The sequence below is a fragment of the Tupaia chinensis genome, unplaced genomic scaffold, assembly GCF_000334495.1.
Source record: "Tupaia chinensis unplaced genomic scaffold, TupChi_1.0 Scaffold000622_1, whole genome shotgun sequence".
Lineage (NCBI taxonomy): Eukaryota > Metazoa > Chordata > Mammalia > Scandentia > Tupaiidae > Tupaia > Tupaia belangeri.
The window spans coordinates 11,122,532-11,131,531 of NW_006160142.1; positions in this window are offsets into that span (position 1 = coordinate 11,122,532).

Sequence of the window (9,000 nt, forward strand, 5' to 3'; positions counted from 1 at the left end):
TAACTGCTCTTTAAAAAGGAAGTGAGTTGGGACCAGCAGATGGCGTAATGGTTATGTTGCTGGACTCCCATGTAGTCGACCATGGTTCGAGTCCCGGACCTGGCCACTTAAAACTCACACCAGGTACATGTGCATGCATGCTCAAGATCCCAGGAGGAGAATGGAAGAGAAGGGATTGCTACATGGTAATTCCCATCAGGTGATAATTTCTTGCTTTCTGTCTCTGTCTCTCTGGCAAGCACATGCACCCCATAGCAAAAATCTCTCTTGAAAAAAAGAAATTATTCATGGGCCAGCAGATGGCATAGCAGTTAAGTTACTGGACTCCCGCATAGCTGACTGTAGTTCGAGTACTAGGCCTGGCTTGACAATCATGCTGGGTGTGTATCCAAGATTCTGGGAAGAGAATGGAGCAGAAGGGATTGTGGAGTGGCCATCCCCACTGAGGAGTGATTTTTCACTGTCTCTCACTGTCTGACAGGCACATGTGCCCTAACCAAAAACCCCTAAAAAAATAATAAGTGAGTCTCTTAAATTTTCACTGTAGTTCCACATGCATACGGCACAAATGCTTAGAAAACCTTAAAGAGAAGGGTATTAATAGAGGAATTCTAGAGAAACAAGATGGAACAATACAGATGCTTACTTTCTTTTCTCTCATGGAGGATTAGAATGGAAGACCCTAGCACTTCAACTATCTTTCAGCTTCTAGCCTGTAGATATGCCCTTTCCACAGTCGTACCTTACTCCTTGCTGTTCAACAGAGAGTCAACAAATGAAGTGTCCCTAACTAGTTGGTCATTCAATAGTGTCTCATTTTTAAATTCTAGATCCTTAAAAAATATTGGATATGTCCTAAATTAATAAAGAAAATATTAAGTACTCAATTCCTCCTAATCCTTTCTTACACATTGTGCAAATGTTGGACAACTCATGGTTGAGCACTGTACAAGTCCTTCATTTGGGAAAGACGGCAAATAATTTCTTTACTTTCACAGGCTGAAAAGCTTTTCCTTATGAAAGAAATTTTAAGTGGTCACAATGTAGACATGCAGAACCTGTCCTTAAGGGATATCTTCTCACCCTTTGTTCTATGCTTTTTCCTTGAAAGTATCCTGACATTGGGCCCCTCCATTGTAATACACACCTCTATGCATGATGGTTTCCAGTTTTCACCTTCTTTCTTTTTTTTTTTTTTTTGAAGTGTTTTTTTTTTTAATTTTATTTTTTTTCCCCATAGGGAGTATATGCTCACTGGAGAGAGAAGAAGGGAGAAGTGAACCCCTGGGAGAATGGCCACATTGCAACCTCTTTTCCTCCATTTTCCTCTTGGCATTTTGGGCGCACATGCACATGCACCAGGCATAAGTTTCAAGCCACCAGATCTGAGACTCAAACTGAAGTCGGCCACGAGGGAGTCCAGCATCTTAACCACCATACTACCTGCTTGCCCCCAATTTCACATTCTTTGTCTATGTCAGAAAAATCCTTTAGAATAGCTTTTCCCTGCAATACCCACCCATCCTTCAGGGTTTACTTAAATCCCAATTCTTCATTCTGCTAGTTCTTTGAAGTCTTTCATTACTATTCTAGATTCTGAAGATGTCCTATCTCAGAAGAGTTGAAGTATTTATGTTGACAGGGGGTCAGCTGAACATTCAATCAAACCCAGATGCCTAAACTGGTGTGTATCTAGTGAGATCTGTAACCTCTTTTAGGACAGGAATGTGTTTTGTTTGTTTAGCACTGTGATTGGTCAGTAATGGGTTCTCAGGATAGGCTGAGGGGAGACACATCTGCCAGCCTGCGACCACAGATAAATTCCTCCAATGGTGGTTCTCATTGGTTGCTGCAGACATTCTAGAGATGAAAGGCAAATATTAAGTTGGTAAGTTTTGGGTTTCATTACCAAGAGATGATCAAGGGAAGTTTACAATGTAAAAAAGATGTAAGAAATGACCTTACGGTGTGTGGAGATCAATACTCACTTATTACCAACCAGAGAACAAAGGTTCAGACACTGTTTCTATTTCAGTTGATGACACACTTTGGCCATCAAGTTAAACATGTATGTGAATTACTGCTACACATACATATGCACATGATGGTAAAGAGAACACTAGGACAGACACTAGGCAAGTAACCCAGAACTCAACAGAATTTCCTCAAAACAGAAGGAAGAGGACCCTGTGGCTCTGGGAGCTGCAGTACTCAGCCTTCAAAATCACAGTGAACTGGCTTCAAATCTCAAACTAGGTAACTTTGACAAATCACCATGTATCTGAGCCTCCATTTCTTCACCTGTATAATGGACATAATAATACCTCACCAAATCAAATGAGACTAAAATTCAGGTAATACAAGTCTCAAAGTTTCAGAGCTATAAGATATACACCAGGGTGATATCATTAACACTAACACACAAATCACATTTCCCTAGTATCCAACCTGAGTTCTTCAGAAAGATGGGATGCATATAGTTCCTACTTCTCAAATATTTCCAACCTCAAGGTGATTTTCCTCTGTCCACCAATCTGTTCTCATTTTCTAGGCTTGAATGTTTGCTGGGTAATTGCTGTGGTGTTGTTATCACTTCAAATATACAGTCATAGATGAAGCCAAGTTGCGATAGTCCACAACTCACTTTAGTTTTGTCATTTGCTTTTTCGCCCCACCTAACATTCCTAATCAGTGCCATTCCACATACTCCATGGAGAAGGAAGATAGTGGGCACAGTTAGAGAGGACTCTGGAGAAGAACTGCCACTTGCAAAATCTGTTTTTACAGGAAAATAATGGAAATAATGGAATTATTATATAAGAAGGCTTAACTCCTTGAAATCACATAATCAGATACACTAATGTTTATAGATCAAGACAATGGGAAAGAGAGGTTATAAATGAAACCAAAATAGTATTCCTCAGACATTAAGTTAAACTTAATTAGTTCAAGAAAGTCTTAAGAAGAAAGAACAGAACTTACATTTCCTAAATTTTCTGTGCATAGCATACAAAATAATTTCAATTAGTGATTCTTTGGCTTCTAGTTAGTATAGATTGGACTGTGAGTTTGGTAAATTATCATTGTGTACACTGGATTTTGTTCTGAAAACATCTATATTTGCAATTTGTAGATGGTTTCCAGAGGTTTAAGGACAAAGTTTACATATTGTTAAATTTTAGAAGGGAGTGTTAGAAACAGTCACTGACTAGAAGGCAAGGGTAACTGTGCTGTCTGGGTTGCAGTGAAATGTGCCAGCGGGTCCCCCTCTTATCTTCACCCGTTTTTGTAATGGGACTTTGCACCCCTTCCTGCCAGCAAGTCATATTTATGTCCCCTCCCCCTGAATCTGGGCTGCCTTTGCGGGTCAATTTGACCAATGGAACGTGGCAGGAATCCCAGCAGGCCAGTTAGAGCCTGGACCTCAGTGTGCCTTGCTATCTCTGTCTCTTATTTTCTTGTTCTTTTGCCATGAGAATGAACCAGTGTAGTCAGCTAGTCAGCTAGGGGAGGTGAAACTATGAGGAGTAAAGAGAGTCAGCTACGTTTTCTCTGCTGGGGCCCTTGACACGTGACAGAACCAGCTTACAGTACAAAGACACCCAGCTGACCTGTAGCTGAACTCAGATGCACAAGTGAGCCCTCTTGAGACCAGAACTACCCAAGGGACCAATAGCCTCCTGGGCAATCGTTAAGCCACATGGTTTGGGAGTGGTGGCTGATATGGCCTCATCACTGTGATTATCGACAACTGATACGGAGACATTTGTGTCCCTTAGGATTAGCTCTCTCTATAGCATTAATGTGGCTCTGACTTCTGGTGGAGTGGATCAGATGTCCCTAATTTGACTGTGGAAAAAAATAGCAATATAAATATGAATACAAATATATATGTATACACACACTTTTTCATCTTTGTGTATGTGCATAATATCATCTGTAGATATGACCAACTTTAAATACATATATTCACCTATATCTAGATTAATAGACATAAACTATAAAGACAGACAGGATGCTTTACACAGGGCTCCTCAAACTGATACGTTCATCTTCATATAAAAGTAAATTACTCATTTCTGTCACTGAGGATTTACTAAAGGCACTACTGATAGCCCATCCTGTGGGCTGATATAAACTGAGCCAGGGCAGATTTATTCAGTAGGTTGGGTAACTAACATATCTTGTGATTTAGCCAAACACAGGTTTTATTCGCTCACCCATCTTTTCTTTCCTCTTATTACAGTTCGGGTGGCCCTGCATAAGATTTGTTCACATCAGTGATTAGTCCCTGTATCATTTTTATAGGTCTATTTTTAAAAGGTGCTTATTTAAGTGACTGGTAACTAATCATAGTTCTGTAATTGACTGAAAAGTTGACTCAGTGTAAAATCCAAATTAAATTGAAAAGAAGCCCAAACCTTCATTATAAATTATTCTTCCCAGCTCCACAAACACTCATTTTACAAACAGCGAAAGCATGGAGAGACAAAGTTTGCCTTCCTGCAAAAAATATGTTCAACAATTACAGACTAAAATTTATAGCAAAGGAAGAATGTTCCTCTTTCTTTGCAGTGACACTAATAAAAGGAAAGAAATATAAGTACTGCTTAGTGTAGGCTGGGAAATGCCTAAATTTTAAAATTAGAATAGTAGCATTTTATTTCTGGACAAGCTCGACTGATCTTTTTACACAGAGCGACAGACAGGCTTAGGGGGGCATGACCTCATCGCAAAGATTTGGGCTTCAAAGGCTGCTCCTCAAACCTCTTGCTGATCACCTGCCCTTCTACCACCCCAAATTAAGCATTTAAAAGTTTTGAAGCCTTCTTGCTTTACATGAAACATTTTTCTACCATCCTTCAGTCAATTACCCAGAAGCCAAAAATATCTCTTCCCCCATGCAACCCATGGCACCTCCACTGTGAAGTGCTCTAAATCCATTAGCTGGGCCCTCTCTGCATGTGACATCGTCAGGGGAACAAAGCCGTGATGATGTAGAACAACCCACGCCCATGTGTATCATCAGAGTTCTAGCCTCTTGATCAGCCGGCGGGTTTAATAAACATTCCAGATGGCTTGCTCTGCCTGAAGGAAGAATGGATAATCACACTGCACACCCCTCCACACAATAATAAAAATAAGGCCATGGTAGCACAGAAGCCTGAGCCTGCCAAAAACATTGAAAGGACTGCTTAGAACAATAGAACCAAGTGATTGGAAGGCACATCAGTGCCCTAACCCTTCATGGGGAAGGTGGCCTGCTTTCCTGTAAAGTATGCAAAATCAATTGTGTTATGCAACAGCTCTAAAAAAAAAAAGAAAGAAAAAATAATAAAATAAAGTAACAACAAAAACTTCATCTACATATCCCTCATAAAAGAATTTGATGAAAAGGGAATTTAAATAAAAGCTGAGAAATAAACTTTATAAGCCAAAATTCTAAACTAGGCATTTATAGCCTGGGATAAATAGCCATGGGTTAATGCTTATAACTAGCCAGCAGAAATGGTTTGGTGACCTTTATAATTGGCTCTGAAGCCAACCCTTGGAGGAGGTATCTCCCATTTATTTTATATTTGCTTTGAATTCCTGCCTCCCTTTGCTCTTTGAGCAGTATCTTTTGCTTTTTGGGCAGATGCCCCATTTGCTATAACTATCATGCTCCTGACTGATAACTTAAACAGAAAGTTCACGAAAAGGCTAGCCTTACAGTCTCGTATTTTGGGGAGCCAGATCCCACATGGCCAACCATGGTTTAAATCCTGGCTCCAGCAGCTTGAGATTTTATGCATGCCCAAAATCTTAACAGGATGGAGAAATAGAGGAGAAGATATTACAGTGTGACTCTGAACCATTGGAAGGTGCTTCCTCCCTCTAACTCTGTTTCTTTCTGGTGTGTGTACCCACCTTCAGGCAATTAAAGAAAGTTTATAGAAAATGTGTATTATGAAAAAACTATGTATGGTTTAAAGTATTTTTTAACACCAAAATATACATTCGTACTTCAAATTGTTTTTCCACAAACTTGTTAAAGTTGCCTTGTGTTCTCTTTTAGGTCAAATCATTTGATGTCCTTGTTCTATGATTTGAAGCTACTAGAATTAAGACTTAGAATCTGCTCAGTATTTATCAAGAAAGGTTTATACAGAGCATAGGGAATTTTTTAGGGCAGTGAAATTATTCTGTGAAACACTGTAATGGTGGTACATGTCCTTACACATTTGTGCAAACCCATAGAAATATAACAGCAAGAGTAAACCACAATGTAAACCATGGACTTTGGGGGACAATGATGTGCCAGTGTAGGTTTGTTAATTATAATAAATATGCCACTCTGCTGGGGGAGGTTGACATGGGAGAGGCTGTGCATGTGAAGACAGGAGTTACAGGAGAACCCTTTCTAGTCATGCAATTTTGTTATGATCTTAAACCTATTCTAAAGTCTATTTTTTTAAAGACAGAACAGTCTATGTTTCTTTACCTATTTACTGATGGGCAATTGGGGGTATACATTGCAATGTCTGAATGGCTGGACTTGATGCATAACTTTAATCTAACCTATAACCCAAATGGAATTATTCAAGTTTTGACCAAATGAATCTGTATGTCAGAATGTACTAAAATTACTTAAGGGAAAGCCAAGTAAAAAAAATATTTCCCTTGAAGAAAAGCACCTACAAAAAAGGGGCACATGTTGCTGACTCCCCTCTCTCTGGCAATGCTTCCCACTGCTTATTATGGGCTGTGGTTGTTATGGTGATGGGAGAAGAGATGAGCTGATGGAAGTTATAGATGATATTGCCACCTGATGAGAAGCATGACCATTTAAGGATCTATAATGTTTAGCCCTTGTGTGTATATACAATATTTATGAAAACTAGTCTTTTAAGTTGGACTTGATATTTGGCATTTTAATTTTTCCCCATGAAATTAGCTTGTTTTGTGAGGCTAAGCATCAAACATTCTGCAAGCCAAACAGTTCTCTATCTTCAGTAAATTACTAAATACACCAAAAAGTTAATAATAAGAACATGATAACATTAAAAATAAAAACAGAGCTCTGTTGTAGTGTGAGTGCTATTATCAGTTCTGCAATTTACCTTTAAATATAGTACATTTTAACTCACACTTGAGTTAGTAATTTTTAAATGATTTTTTATTTAACTTTATTATTATTTTCCAATTTAATCAGAGAGAGACAGAGAGAAAGAGAGAGGGAGAAAGTGAGAAAGCAAGTCATCAGGTTCAGGATTCAAACGGTGGTCGGCCACATGGGAGTCCAGCGCCTTTAACTACCATGCCACCTGCCAGCCCTGAGTTAATAACTTAAAAGAACTCATCTGGGTTAAAAGTAGACAAGATGTAAAACTATATTGGAAAAGAGAAATAATAAAGAAAATATATTATAAAACTTTAATAATTTAAACAGTAAGATACTGGACCATGAAAAGAGAAAGGAAACACTGAAATAAAGTTCTCTCGCTCTCTACTGGGACTACTTAGTACCCAAATCCAATTTTTGTCTCACCATACTGGGGTGACTATAGAAATATTCACTGTCCCAGTAGAGAGCAAGTCTGCTTCCATATTCCAGTCTGCATGAGGGCTCTTCAGAGAAACAGAACCTATAGAAGGTACACAGATATAAATAAGAAGAGATTATTCTGGGAATTTATTCACATGGATTATTCAGGCTGGTGAATCTCATGATTTGCTGACTATAAGCTGGAAACCCAAGAAAGCCAGTGATGTAATTCCTGCCTGAGTCTGAAGGCCTGAGAACCCAGAGCAGTGATGGTGTAGTCCCAGTCTAGGGCCAAGAGAAGACTGATACCACAGCTTACACTAGACAGCAAGAGTGAGTTATCTCTTACCCCACCTTTTGTTCTACTCAGGCCTCTAATGATTCAAATGAGGCTCATCCACATCGGGGAGGCCAATCTGTTTTATTCAGTCTATTGACTCGAATGTTAACTCCATCCAGAAACACCCTCAAATAATGTTTAAGAATAATGTTTAAGCAAAAGTCAAGTTGCCCTTTGTCCCAATCAAGTTGACACATAAAATTAATATATGTTCTTTTCCACAGACCTTTCCACAGTCTAAAGGAACAGTACATCAAATCTTGGAAAGTGTAAGATGGATAAGATACATCACAACTGAGGTGCATGAGGCTATTTTCCTAATGCAAAGGATCCTCCTGCAGAAAACTGAGAAGTGGATGAATTCTTTCCCAAATCCTACATACCCTTACTGACGTGCAGTGCTGTACTGGTCTGCAGATGCTCTGTGAATACTCACGATGAGGCAGAGGAGCAGTGAGAAGCCCCAGGAAGCACTTTGGACTTTCACAGATTATACTGTTCTAGCTCGTTGAAGGCTGAGGGCTGACAATAAGCAAAAATTCATCTCCCAAGGTACCGAAAGCTGGAATAGAAGAAACTGAACTCACTTGCAATCTGAAATGATGGCATCAAAAACTAAAACAGAGAAAACATTCATGAAATGAAAAGCTAACAGCTCAGTTGTAAGGTATAAACACATCTCCAGAACTTGCCAGTGCCTGTGTCCCGAGTCCTGTTTAAGGAAATGTCCTTTTTTCTGCCCTCAACTCACAGCCAATAGTGAACTAGATCTAACTAAGGCAGCTATAAAGCCCAGATCCCAACTAGCTGAAGATTAGTTAATTAACTGCAGATTAGCTAAGATTCATCCAGTCTCCATAAAAGTGGTTTAACAGAAAGAGGTATGTTCCTCTTTCTGTTAAACATATTATATAGACATATATTATATAGACATATTTATATACTAATATATATTATATACACAAATATATATAAATATATATATATATATATTTTTATATATATACACACACACCTTTTTTCCCCCTCCAACTGGGAATAATTTAAGGAAAATTTATTTTTAATTTTTTGTTTAAGGTTTCTGCCATTGGACTCATGTGCTCGCCAGAGAGAGATAGTAAGGGGGGTAATG